At 50.2% G+C, this 13,840-nt stretch overlaps 1 long non-coding RNA gene across 1 annotated transcript in view; it reads left to right on the plus strand.

Annotated features, from left to right (window-relative positions):
* LOC140430138 (uncharacterized) overlaps nucleotides 1-13,840 on the plus strand; it is a 143,352-nt gene that overhangs the window by 49,262 nt on the left and 80,250 nt on the right. Inside the window, exon 2 of the long non-coding RNA XR_011949332.1 lies at nucleotides 12,181-12,245. This is a non-coding gene — a long non-coding RNA (uncharacterized lncRNA). The remainder of the gene's footprint in view (nucleotides 1-12,180; nucleotides 12,246-13,840) is intronic.

Below are 13,840 nucleotides of genomic sequence, written 5' to 3' on the forward strand. Positions count from 1 at the left end.
GCCACTGTCTGTGCGGAGTCTGCACGTTCTCCCCGTGTCTGCCTGGGTTTGCTCCGGGTGCACCGGTTTCCTCCAAGGCCTGAAAGACGTGCTGGTTGGTGAATTGGGCATTCTGAATTCTCCCTCTGTGTACACGAACAGAGCCAAGGTGGCGACTCGGGGATTTTCACAGTAACTTCATTGCAGTAAGCCTACTTGTGACAATAATAAAGAGTATTATTATTAAATCACATGCTTGAGTGATTGGAATGCACTTAGTGCACTAACTAGATCGGCCCCCCCACACCAGCCCCCCCCCCCCCCCCCCCCCCCCCCCGCAAGGCATACCATGTGCAGGCGCTGTGTGTGAGTGCAAACTCAACAGACAGACAGGAGTCAGACTATGGGATAGATTGAGGAGCACCAGAGCTCAGCTCACTGCGGTTTATCGTCACCCTCCTGCCATGTATATTGACAGTGCTGATGCAGGCCCATCATACTGGACTGATGTAACACTAAACCTGGGAGGGTGGAACAGGGTGATGGGGATGTTAGGGAGAAGTGTTTTGGGGAGACAGTAGGTGGGATGGGTGATGCACTATCAATTACTCCAAGATGAGAGTAGAGAATAATCGAGGCTTTATTAAGCAGAGATGTGTGGCCTCCTGCAGCTGCTACCAGAATGGGAGCAGCTTTGGTGCACACACACATTTATACACCGCCTACTGGGCGGAGCCAGCAGGCAGGGATTTACCCCCGTACCTCTAGTACAGGAGCCTTACCGTACTACATCTAATATACAGTTACTACATCTCATATACAGTTAGTGGTGACTACCACAATGGGAAGAGGGGTGCGATGATGGACAAAGGCACATCCTATGTGAAGCGGGCGAGGATGGGGCCTCCCTGATCCTCGGGCATACCGAACCCTCGCCGCCGCCACCTGTCCTTCATCCTCCGGCTGGTCCCACGGGTCGTCCCTGTGCTCGTACTCCAGCCCTTCTGGTCAAGCTCCTCCTCCTCGGTGGCCGCATGTTCCTCCAGCTCCACCTCCAGCATATCGCCCTGTTGCTGTGCCAGGTTGTGGAGGTCACAGCAGGCTACCAGAAAGCAGATGACTCTCCCAAGGGTGTACTGGAGAGCACCACTAGAACAGTTGAGGCATCGGAACTACATTTTAAGCAGTCCGGGTGGGCCTCCTTATACCAGATCTCCGCATCGGTCACCGGCCTCCACACTGGCTTCATTAGCTAGGACCTAAGTGAGTACTGATCCCCCAATGGCTAACTGGTCACTCTGTTGTGTCCCTCGAAGATGCCGAGGATCTCCGACTGCCCCAGGATGTAGCTGTCCAGCTCACTCCCTGCAAAGCGTGCACAAATGTTCATGACCTTGAGGTGGTGGTCACACACAAGTCAAACGTTCAGGGAGTGGAACCCCTTCCTGGAAATGAAGGGCACTCCTGGGCCGCCCGTGCACGCAAGGTGACCTGCGTGCCATCTATTACCCCTGGACATGAGGCATCCCGCCGATGGTGCAGAATCCTGCTACCCGGGCATGTTGTTGGGCTTAGTTCAGGTCAAAGTTTATATAGCCATGCCAGGGCAAACAGGGCATCTGTGACTTCACGGATGCACTACTGGGCTGTTGGCTGGGAAATGCCACATAAGCCCCCGCTCGAGCCATTGAATAATCCCAAGGCCTAAATGTTCAGGCTGCTGTAACCTTGACGACCACCGGGAGCAGGTATCCTCCTCCTCCTCCACATGGTGCCAAGGACATGGAACAGGTGCTCTGCTGTCTCCTTATTCAGGCGGAGCCTCCTGTGGCACATGCTGTCTGACATCAGGTTAAAAGACCAGCGACATCTGTACGCCTTGGACCGTCGCTGGTCTCCCCCTCTGGGTCCTACGCCGGCCTGATGGACGGCTGGGTCCTCAGGGTGTGGGGCGGGACCCCCCTGCACACGAGCCGCTTCCTCGAGCCTCTGCCGCCGCCTTCTCCAATGTCTGGCCGCTTGGCCTGCCAGCAGCACCATGAGGGCAGCTTCCAGAGGGTCCCAAATATCATCCAAAATGAGGGTGAGACTGACAATCAGCGATGTCCTCCATCCCGGACCCACGGGTTCCCCAGGCCTTCCTCACCCTCACATCCCCATGGCATCATCCAACATGCCCTGCACACTCACCCCTGGCCGCAGCATGGACTCCTGGGCAATGGACTCCAGACTCTGTGTTCCAGACACATGCTGGAAATGTTACCTGGACTAGACGATGATCCCCTCCCTGGTCTATACAGCCACTCTCTGGTTGCGGCGATGTCCCCAGTGCTGTGGCCCAGCTCTTGGGTGTTAAAATGTTGGCTGCTGCCGCTGTGGTGTTGATGTGGTGTTGATGCCTCTGGAGTTCAGGCAAAGTGTCCGGACCTCGCAGCCTGGTTGGAATGTTAGACAGTCACAACCACCTGCTTCAAGGCACGCCTATCCCTGGGAATCCTCTTGGGAGCTGTGAAGTGTTCCCATTACGGGAATTGCCAACTCCCTATCAGCAATAGCCTTCAGCTGTGCAGCCAGTGGCCAACACGGATCAGAGGGAGTTAATGTGACCTGCACCATATGACCACAGATGGGCTTTGTCACAGGGGGGTTTGGTGGGACAGACACAGGCAGCAGCTGGAGCTGCCCCATTAAGGGGTGGCACCATGGCACAGTGGTTAGCACTGCTGCCTCACAGCGCCAGGGACTCGGGTACAATTTTGGCCTTGGGTGACTGTCTGTGTGGAGTTTGCACTTTCTCCCCGTGTCTGCATGAGTTTCTTCCCAGAGTCCAAAGATTTTCAGGTGAGTTGGCTTGGCCATGCTAAATTGCCCCTTAGTGTCCAAAGATTGTTTGGAGACTTGGGCGGAGAGATGACAGATGGAGTTTAATCCGGACAAATGTGAGGTAATGCATTTTGGAAGGTCTAATGCAGGTGGGGAATATACAGTGAATGGTAGAACCCTCAAGAGTATTGAAAGTCAAAGAGATCTAGGAGTACAGGTCCACAGGTCATTGAAAGGGGCAACACAGGTGGAGAAGGTAGTCAAGAAGGCTAGTGTTCAATTCTGGTCGCCACACTACCAGAAGGATGTGGTGGCTTTAGAGAGGGTGCAGAAGAGATTTACCAGAATGTTGCCTGGTATGGAGGGCATTAGCTATGAGGAGCGGTTGAATAAACTCGGTTTGTTCTCACTGGAACGAAGGAGGTTGAGGGGCGACCTGATAGAGGTCTACAAAATTATGAGGGGCATAGACAGAGTGGATAGTCAGGCTTTTCCCCGGGGTAGAGGGGTCAATTACTAGGGGGCATAGGTTTAAGGTGAGAGGGGCAAGGTTTAGAGTAGATGTACGAGGCAAGTTTTTTACGCAGAGGGTAGTGGGTGCCTGGAACTCGCTACCGGAGGAGGTGGTGGATGCAGGGACGATAGTGACATTTAAGGGGCATCTTGACAAATACATGAATAGGATGGGAATAGAGGGATACGGACCCAGGAAGTGTAGAAGATTGTAGTTTAGTCGGGCAGCATGGTCGGCACGGGCTTGGAGGGCCGAAGGGCCTGTTCCTGTGCTGTACATTTCTTTGTTCTTTGTTCTTTATTCTATTCAGCCTCTCAAAGAACAAAGAACAAAGAAAAGTACAGCACAGGAACAGGCCCTTCGGCCCTCCAAGCCCGTGCCGACCATACTGCCCGACTAAACTACAATCTTCTACACTTCCTGGGTCCGTATCCTTCTATTCCCATCCTATTCATATATTTGTCAAGATGCCCCTTAAATGTCCCTATCGTCCCTGCCTCCACTACCTCCTCCGGTAGTGAGTTCCAGGCACCCACTACCCTCTGCGTAAAAAACTTGCCTCGTACATCTACTCTAAACTTTGCCCCTCTCACCTTAAACCTATGCCCCCTAGTAATTGACCCCTCTACCCTGGGGAAAAGCCTCTGACTATCCACTCTGTCTATGCCCCTCATAATTTTGTATACCTCTATCAGGTCGCCCCTCAACCTCCTTCGTTCCAGTGAGAACAAACCGAGTTTATTCAATCGCTCCTCATAGCTTATGCCCTCCATACCAGGCAACATTCTGGTAAATCTCTTCTGCACCCTCTCTAAAGCCTCCACATCCTTCTGGTAGTGTGGCGACCAGAATTGAACACTATACTCCAAGTGTGGCCTAACTAAGGTTCTATACAGCTGCAACATGACTTGCCAATTCTTATACTCAATGCCCCGGCCAATGAAGGCAAGCATGCCGTATGCCTTCTTGACTACCTTCTCCACCTGTGTAGCCCCTTTCAGTGATCTGTGGACCTGTACTCCTAGATCTCTTTGACTTTCAATACTCTTGAGGGTTCTACCATTCACTGTATATTCCCTACCTGCATTAGCCCTTCCAAAATGCATTACCTCACATTTGTCCAGGTTAAACTCCATCTGCCATCTCTCCGCCCAAGTCTCCAGACAATCTAAATCCTGCTGTATCCTCAGACAGTCCTCATCGCTATCCGCAATTCCACCAACCTTTGTGTCGTCTGCAAACTTACTAATCAGACCAGTTACATTTTCCTCCAAATCATTTATATATACTACAAAGAGCAAAGGTCCCAGCACTGATCCCTGTGGAACACCACTGGTCACAGCCCTCCAATTAGAAAAGCATCCCTCCATTGCTACCCTCTGCCTTCTATGGCCTAGCCAGTTCTGTATCCACCTTGCCAGTTCACCCCTGATCCCGTGTGACTTCACCTTTTGTACTAGTCTACCATGAGGGACCTTGTCAAAGGCCTTACTGAAGTCCATATAGACAACATCTACTGCCCTACCTGCATCAATCATCTTAGTGACCTCCTCGAAAAACTCGATTAAGTTAGTGAGACACGACCTCCCCTTCACAAAACCGTGCTGCCTCTCACTAATACGTCCATTTGCTTCCAAATGGGAGTAGATCCTGTCTCGAAGAATTCTCTCCAGTAATTTCCCTACCACTGAAGTAAGGCTCACCGGCCTGTAGTTCCCGGGATTATCCCTGCCACCCTTCTTAAACAGAGGAACAACATTGGCTATTCTCCAGTCCTCCGGGACATCCCCTGAAGACAGCGAGGATCCAAAGATTTCTGTCAAGGCCTCAGCAATTTCCTCTCCAGCCTCCTTCAGTATTCTGGGGTAGATCCCATCCGGCCCTGGGGACTTATCTACCTTAATATTTTTTAAGACACCCAACACCTCGTCTTTTTGGATCACAATGTGACCCAGGCTATCTACACCCCCTTCTCCAGACTCAACATCTACCAATTCCTTCTCTTTGGTGAATACTGATGCAAAGTATTCATTTAGTACCTCGCCCATTTCCTCTGGCTCCACACATAGATTCCCTTGCCTATCCTTCAGTGGGCCAACCCTTTCCCTGGCTACCCTCTTGCTTTTTATGTAAGTGTAAAAAGCCTTGGGATTTTCCTTAACCCTATTTGCCAATGACTTTTCATGACCCCTTCTAGCCCTCCTGACTCCTTGCTTAAGTTCCTTCCTACTTTCCTTATATGCCACACAGGCTTCGTCTGTTCCCAGCCTTTTAGCCCTGACAAATGCCTCCTTTTTCTTTTTGACGAGGCCTACAATATCATTCGTCATCCAAGGTTCCCGAAAATTGCCGTATTTATCTTTCTTCCTCACAGGAACATGCCTGTCCTGTATTCCTTTCAACTGACACTTGAAAGCCTCCCACATGTCAGATGTTGATTTGCCCTCAAACATCCGCCCCCAATCTATGTTCTTCAGTTCCCGCCTAATATTGTTATAATTAGCCTTCCCCCAATTTAGCACATTCATCCTCGGACCACTCTTATCCTTGTCCACCAGTACTTTAAAACTTACTGAATTGTGGTCACTGTTACCGAAATGCTCCCCTACTGAAACATCTACCACCTGGCCGGGCTCATTCCCCAATACCAGGTCCAGTACCGCCTCTTCCCTAGTTGGACTGTTTACATATTGTTTTAAGAAGCCCTCCTGGATGCTCCTTACAAACTCTGCCCCGTCTAAGCCCCTGGCACTAAGTGAGTCCCAGTCAATATTGGGGAAGTTGAAGTCTCCCATCACCACAACCCTGTTGTTTTTACTCTTTTCCAAAATCTGTCTACCTATCTGCTCCTCTATCTCCCGCTGGCTGTTGGGAGGCCTGTAGTATACCCCCAACATTGTGACTGCACCCTTCTTATTCCTGATCTCTACCCATATAGCCTCACTGCCCTCTGAGGTGTCCTCTCGCTGTATAGCTGTGATACTCTCCTGAACAAGTAGCGCAACTCCGCCTCCCCTTTTACATCCCCCTCTATCCCGCCTGAAACATCTAAATCCTGGAACGTTTAGCTGCCAATCCTGCCCTTCCCTCAACCAGGTCTCTGTAATGGCAACAACATCATAGTTCCAAGTACTAATCCAAGCTCTAAGTTCATCTGCCTTACCCGTAATGCTCCTTGCATTAAAACATATGCACTTCAGGCCACCAGACCCGCTGTGTTCAGCAACTTCTCCCCGTCTGCTCTGCCTCAGAGCCACACTGTCCATATTCCCTAGTTCTCCCTCAACGCTCTCACCTTCTGACCTATTGCTCCCGTGCCCACCCCCCTGCCATACTAGTTTAAACCCTCCCGTGTGACACTAGCAAATCTCGCGGCCAGGATATTTATGCCTCTCCGGTTTAGATGCAACCCGTCCATCTTATACAGGTCACACCTGCCCCGGAAGAGCTCCCAGTGGTCCAGATAACCGAAACCCTCCCTCCTACACCAGCTGTTTAGCCACGTGTTTGTCTGCTCTATCTTCCTATTTCTAGCCTCACTGGCACGTGGCACAGGGAGTAATCCCGAGATTACAACCCTCGAGGTCCTGTCTTTTAACTTTCTGCCTAGCTCCCTGAACTCCTGCTGCAGGACCTCATGCCTCTTCCTGCCTATGTCGTTAGTACCAATATGTACAACGACCTCTACCTGTTTGCCCTCCCCCTTCAGGATTCCCTCTACCCGTTCGGAGACATCCTGGACCCTGGCACCAGGGAGGCAACATACCATCCTGGAGTCTCTTTCACGTCCACAGAAGCGCCTATCTGTTCCCCTGACTATAGAGTCCCCTATAACTATTACTCTTCTGCGCTTTGACCCACCCTTCTGAACATCAGAGCCAGCCGTGGTGCCACTGCTCTGGCTGCTGCTGTTTTCCCCTGATAGGCTATCCCCCCCGACAGTATCCAAAGGGGTATACCTGTTCGAGAGGGGGACAACCACAGGGGATTCCTGCACTGACTGCCTGCCCTTTCTGGTGGTCACCCATTTCTCTGCCTGCACCTTGGGTGTGACCACACTTACATAACTGCGATCTATGACGCTTTCCGCCACCTGCATGCTCCTAAGTGCATCCAATTGCTGCTCCAACCGAACCATGCGGTCTGTGAGGAGCTGCAGTTGGGTGCACTTTCTGCAGATGAAGCCATCCAGGACGCTGGAAGCCTCCCGGACCTGCCACATCTCACAGTCAGAGCACAGCACCCCTCTAACTGACATTGCGTCAATTAATTAAAATTAAAATTTGTCTTTTTTTTATAAATACTTTTTTTTTTTAATTACAAAGTTACTGTCAACTATCTGTTTCCTAGCACTAGATTTCTAATAGAAATGCGATAGCTAACTATAATATCCTCCGATCTCTGGCTTAGATATCCTCTAAATTATAATTAAGTTATTATGTTTAATTAGTTCCCAAATAGTCAAAAAAATTTAGGTTAGAATCCCAACCAGCCACTCAGGTCACAGCTTTTCTGTGTCCCCCCCGACACACAATTTGAAAAAAGGTATAAAAGTAAAAATCACTTGCTTACCTTCTGAGATGTTCTCAGGTTCTCTCGCTGACAGAGACTGCTCCTCCACCTCCAATCCTTGGCCTGCACAATGCTAATAATATATAATATAATATGGCACTTACCTTCCACCAATGGGTCTTATTATTAGGTTAGAGGAGGAGGGTGGGTGGGAGACACTACACGTGTAGTGTCTCGGGTTTCCTCTCCACCAGAATTTATTGGGGGGGTGGGGGGACTTGCCAGAGGTCGAACTTCCGGTTCCCGCCGAAATCCAAAGGGCTGCTCCTGTAAAGGTAAGTGCTTTTAAACTCACTACTCACCTCCAAGAAGGCCCCTGCGCACCGCTGCCGCCGAAATCCAATGGGCTGCTCCTGTAAAGGTAAGAGCTTTTAAACTAACTACTCACCTCCCAGAAGGCCCCTGCGCACCGCTGCCGCCGAAATCCAATGGGCTGCTCCTGTAAAGGTAAGAGCTTTTAAACTAACTACTCACCTCCCAGAAGGCCCCTGCGCACCGCTGCCGCCGAAATCCAAAGGGCTGCTCCTGTAAAGGTAAGTGCTTTTAAACTCACTACTCACCTCCAAGAAGGCCCCTGCGCACCGCTGCCGCCGAAATCCAATGGGCTGCTCCTGTAAAGGTAAGTGCTTTTAAACTCACTACTCACCTCCAAGAAGGCCCCTGCGCACCGCTGCCGCCGAAATCCAATGGGCTGCTCCTGTAAAGGTAAGAGCTTTTAAACTAACTACTCACCTCCCAGAAGGCCCCTGCGCACTGCTGCCGCCGAAATCCAAAGGGCTGCTCCTGTAAAGGTAAGTGCTTTTAAACTCACTACTCACCTCCAAGAAGGCCCCTGCGCACCGCTGCCGCCGAAATCCAATGGGCTGCTCCTGTAAAGGTAAGAGCTTTTAAACTAACTACTCACCTCCAAGAAGGCCCCTGCGCACCGCTGCCGCCGAAATCCAAAGGGCTGCTCCTGTAAAGGTAAGAGCTTTTAAACTAACTACTCACCTCCCAGAAGGCCCCTGCGCACCGCTGCCGCCGAAATCCAAAGGGCTGCTCCTGTAAAGGTAAGTGCTTTTAAACTCACTACTCACCTCCAAGAAGGCCCCTGCGCACCGCTGCCGCCGAAATCCAATGGGCTGCTCCTGTAAAGGTAAGAGCTTTTAAACTAACTACTCACCTCCCAGAAGGCCCCTGCGCACCGCTGCCGCCGAAATCCAATGGGCTGCTCCTGTAAAGGTAAGAGCTTTTAAACTAACTACTCACCTCCCAGAAGGCCCCTGCGCACCGCTGCCGCCGAAATCCAAAGGGCTGCTCCTGTAAAGGTAAGTGCTTTTAAACTCACTACTCACCTCCAAGAAGGCCCCTGCGCACCGCTGCCGCCGAAATCCAATGGGCTGCTCCTGTAAAGGTAAGAGCTTTTAAACTAACTACTCACCTCCCAGAAGGCCCCTGCGCACCGCTGCCGCCGAAATCCAATGGGCTGCTCCTGTAAAGGTAAGAGCTTTTAAACTAACTACTCACCTCCTAGAAGGCCCCTGCGCACCGCTGCCGCCGAAATCCAAAGGGCTGCTCCTGTAAAGGTAAGTGCTTTTAAACTCACTACTCACCTCCAAGAAGGCCCCTGCGCACCGCTGCCGCCGAAATCCAATGGCTCTCCACATAGCTAACGCCCTCCAGACCAGGAAACTTCCTGGTAAATCTCCCCTGCACCCTCTCCAAAGCCTCCACGTCCTTCTGGTAGTGTGGCGACCAGAATTGTGCGCAATATTCCAAGTCTGGCCTTACCAAGGTTCTATACAGCTGCAGTGCGACTTGCCAGTTTTTATACTCGATGACCCAACAATGAAGGCAAGCATTCCGTATGCTTTCTTGACTACCTTGTCCAGTTGTGTTGCCACCTTCAAAGATCTATGGACCTGTACGCGTTTTGATCACGGTGACTGTTTGATAGAAAGTCCTTCCCGTTAATGGGATAGAGATTGGACTTAATTGGTGATTATTGGTGTCCCATCACGCCGCGACTGGAACCGTATCGCGCCAATGGTGCGTGCCGGTTAGATCGGAAACCAATTGGTGCCGCGTGGTTCTCGATTTCAGCCTCACCCGTTGATCATGGTGAGATTACCTAGAGGTCACTGGGACCTTTCTGTGGTTGTTTGGTGGAATGATTGGTGAATCTTGCAAGTGGAAAACTATCGGGTATGATTGAGGGGGAGGGTTAAAAGGGGGAGGGGGTGAGGAACAAGTGGCATGGAAACAGGACAAGAAACAGGGCCCATGATTTATCTCCCAGGCCCTGCTTCACAATAATATGTGACCTCCCTTTTCTTCCTACAAAAATGTATTACCTCATATTTATCCGTGTTTAACTTCATTTTCCAATTATTTGCCCATTCTGCAAATTTATTAATGTCGTCCTGGAGATTTTTTGTCCTCCTCAGTATTGAGCATCCCTCTTGTAGCCAGCTAAAATGGCTAACTCCCGATTAGAATGGCCAAACCCCGATTTAAAATGGCGAATGGAGGAGGCTGATGGGAAAATCAGCCAACAGGACTCAAACAGGCAGCTGCAGGCAAAACTGTGTATTCGCCTCTGGGAGGCCAGACAGAATCGATACCTGCAGCCATCAACATAACAACACACCAGCCATCTGAATATAAATTAGCAATCCCCGGGAACAATGTGCAACAAATTAGACACACAAAGTCAACCCAGACTTTTCGGCGCCAGCAGGATCCTACACAAAAGAGAGGTGAACGACCACCCCAAAACCGCCATCGATCAAGGAATCGCTCCAGCATTGGAGAATATCGAACTAAGTGATTGGGACAAAGTCCAATCACTTGGAACCAGGTACAGGGTCCGCCCCGAAAGGCAGGAAGCCCCTGGGGACTATAAGAATAGAGTCCAAGTTCAAATCGACCCTTCTTCACCCTTCTTCTCCTCTCCGCACCCTTCGAGACCCTTCTACTGACCTTCTACAACAGCCGCAAGAACTGTAAGTCTTACCCCAACGCTCGCTACGAGATAGGCGCTCCTGACTATTGACCTGTACCCGCTTTGAATCCCGTAGGCTCAGAACCCATACGAAAGGCCATTCGTTTCCCTGACCTGATGGGCCATTTCCAAAGTTATTGGCCTGATTAGTTGTAGGAAGTAGCTTAGAAGTAGAATTAATGTATAAGTATTGATTACTGTATATATTAAATGTGCGTTGATTTAACTCTTACGAAGCGGTGTGTTAAATTATTGATCATTACTCGGACTTGAACCACGTGGCGGTATCAGAAAGATACCTGGTGACTCAAGAGCAAAGGTGATAGAACAAGAAGAACAAGAGCAATTAAACTAAGGCTAAAGCGAGCAACACTCTCAATTTTGGCTTCCACAAATTTAGAAATTGTGGCTTTTGATTTCAAAGTACAAATGATAGAATCAAAAAATGAGGCCATTCAGCCACCTGTGCTAGCTTTCTGAATGAGCAATGCACCCACAGCCATTCCCCCGCCTTCTCCTCACGGCCCTGTATATTCTTCCTTTTCAGATAACAATCTAATTCCTGCTCGATTGAACCTGCCTCCGCCGCACTCTCAGGGCGGTATTCTCCCAGCCCGCTGGATTGGGTGGTGAGTGGGAGTGGAGAATCTAGCAAGAACTGAAAAGCCGAAAACCCGCAGGTGTAAAATCACAATTCTCCCAAAGACAGGTTAATAACGGGCCGGTCTTCCCACTGGTTGGTGGCATGAATGTCATTTGCATTCATTTGCATCTCATGAATGTTGATTAAAACAGCTGTCCTGGTACCGGCATCCCCTCGGGCCTTTCAATCTTGCGTCATGGCATCAAGAAATTACATTGGTTCCAGCAGAGGGCAGTAGAGTGGAGCTGTTGATTGGCTGTTGCGGGGAAAATTTGCATACGTCCGTTGTGCTCACCCTAACTTAAAGGTGTACCTGAGCAAGAGACCCTAGCTGTTCAAGTGAAGACAAGCATCCAGCAGAGGGCAGTAGAGCGGAGCTGCTGATTGGCTGTTGCGGGGGAAATTTGCATACGTCTGTTGTGCTCACCCGAACTTGAAGGTGGTTAGTGGAGGAGCTGTTGTCAAGTGGCACTTAAACCCAAAACACTTCTTCAGTGTTTCCCTCCCTACCCCCTCCTCTAACCAAAAAAAATCAGCCAATGTAAAGATAAAGAGAAAGGCTCGAGGGCAGGTAGAAGAAGAAAGAAGTTGAACCGTGATGTCACAGCCTGCAGGTAAGGGATTGGCTGGTGACTGGTAAATAGTTTTTCTTTTATTTTCCCTCAGGTGTTATCGTGCAGGGCGCCGAGGTTGCTGAGTGAGTGCTTGCTGAGAAGGGGAGTAAATAACAGGTAAGCTATTTTTTGCTTTTTTTATCGAGAGGGGATGGCAGGGAAGGTAGTGCAATGTTCCTCCTGCAGAATGTTCGAGGTGAGGGGCGCTGTCAGTGTCCCTGCTAATTTCATCTGTGGGAAGTGCACCCATCTCCAGCTCCTCAGAAACCGCGTTAGGGAACTGGAGCTGGATGAACTTCGGATCATTCAGGAGGCAGAGGTGGTCATAGATAGAAGCTTCAGGGATGTAGTTACTCCGAAGAATAAAGATAGATGGGTGACGGTGAGAGGGGCTGGGAGGAAGCAGTCAGTACAGGGATCCTCTGTGGTTGTTCCCCTTAGTAACAAGTATACCGCTTTGGACACTGTTGGGTGGGATGACTTACCAGGGGTAAGCCATGGGGTACAGGTCTCTGGCACAGAGTCTGTCTCTGTTGCTCAGAAGGGAAGGGGGGAGAGGAGTAGAGCATTAGTTTGGAGACTCCATAGTTAGGGGGATAGATAGGAGATTCTGTGGGAACGAGAGAGACTCACGGTTGGTGTGTTGCCTCCCAGGTGCCAGGGTCCGTGATGTCTCAGAACGTGGTTTTGGGATCCATAAGGGGGAGGGGGAGCAACCCCACGTCGTGGTCCACATAGGTACCAACGACATAGGTAGGAAAAGGGATAGGGATGTAATGCAAGAATTCAGGGAGCTAGGGTGGAAACTTAGATCTAGGACAAACAGAGTTATTATCTCTGGGTTGTTACCCGTGCCATGTGATAGCGAGACGAGGAATAGGGAGAGAGAGGAGTTGAACACATGGCTACAGGGATGGTGTAGAAGGGAGGGTGTCAGATTTTTGGATAATTGGGGCTCATTCTGGGGTCGGTGGGACCTCTACAAACGGGATGGTCTACACCTGGACCAGAGGGCTACCAATATCCTGGGGGGGGGAAATTTGCGAATGCACTTCGGGAGGGGTTAGACTAGTTCAGCAGGGGCTTGGGAACCTGAATTGTAGCTCCAGTATACAGGAGGTTGAGAGTAGTGAGGTCATTAAAAAGGTTTCAAAGTTGCAGGAGTGTACCGGCAGGCAGGAAGGTGGTTTAAAGTGTGTCTTCTTCAATGCCAGGAGCATCCGGAATAAGGTGGGTGAACTTGCGGCATGGGTTGGTACCTGGGACTTCGATGTTGTGGCCATTTCAGAGACATGGATAGAGCAGGGACAGGAATGGTTGTTGCAGGTGCTGGGGTTTAGATATTTCAGTAAGCTCAGGGAAGGTGGTAAAAGAGGGGGAGGGGTGGCATTGTTAGTCAAAGACAGTACTACGGTGGCAGAAAGGACGTTTGATGAGGACTCGTCTACTGAGGTAGTATGGGCTGAGGTTAGAAACAGGAAAGGAGAGGTCACCCTGTTAGGGGTTTTCTATAGGCCTCGGAAAAGTTACAGAGATGTAGAGGAAAGGATTGCAAAGATGATTCTGGATAGGAGCGAAAGCAACAGGGTTGTTGTTATCGGGACTTTAACTTTCCAAATATTGACTGGAAACGCTTTAGTTCGAGTATTTTAGATGGGTCCGTTTTTGTCCAATGTGTGCAGGAGGGTTTCCTGACACAGTATGTAGATAGG

The sequence above is a fragment of the Scyliorhinus torazame genome, chromosome 1 (genome assembly GCF_047496885.1).
Source record: "Scyliorhinus torazame isolate Kashiwa2021f chromosome 1, sScyTor2.1, whole genome shotgun sequence".
Lineage (NCBI taxonomy): Eukaryota > Metazoa > Chordata > Chondrichthyes > Carcharhiniformes > Scyliorhinidae > Scyliorhinus > Scyliorhinus torazame.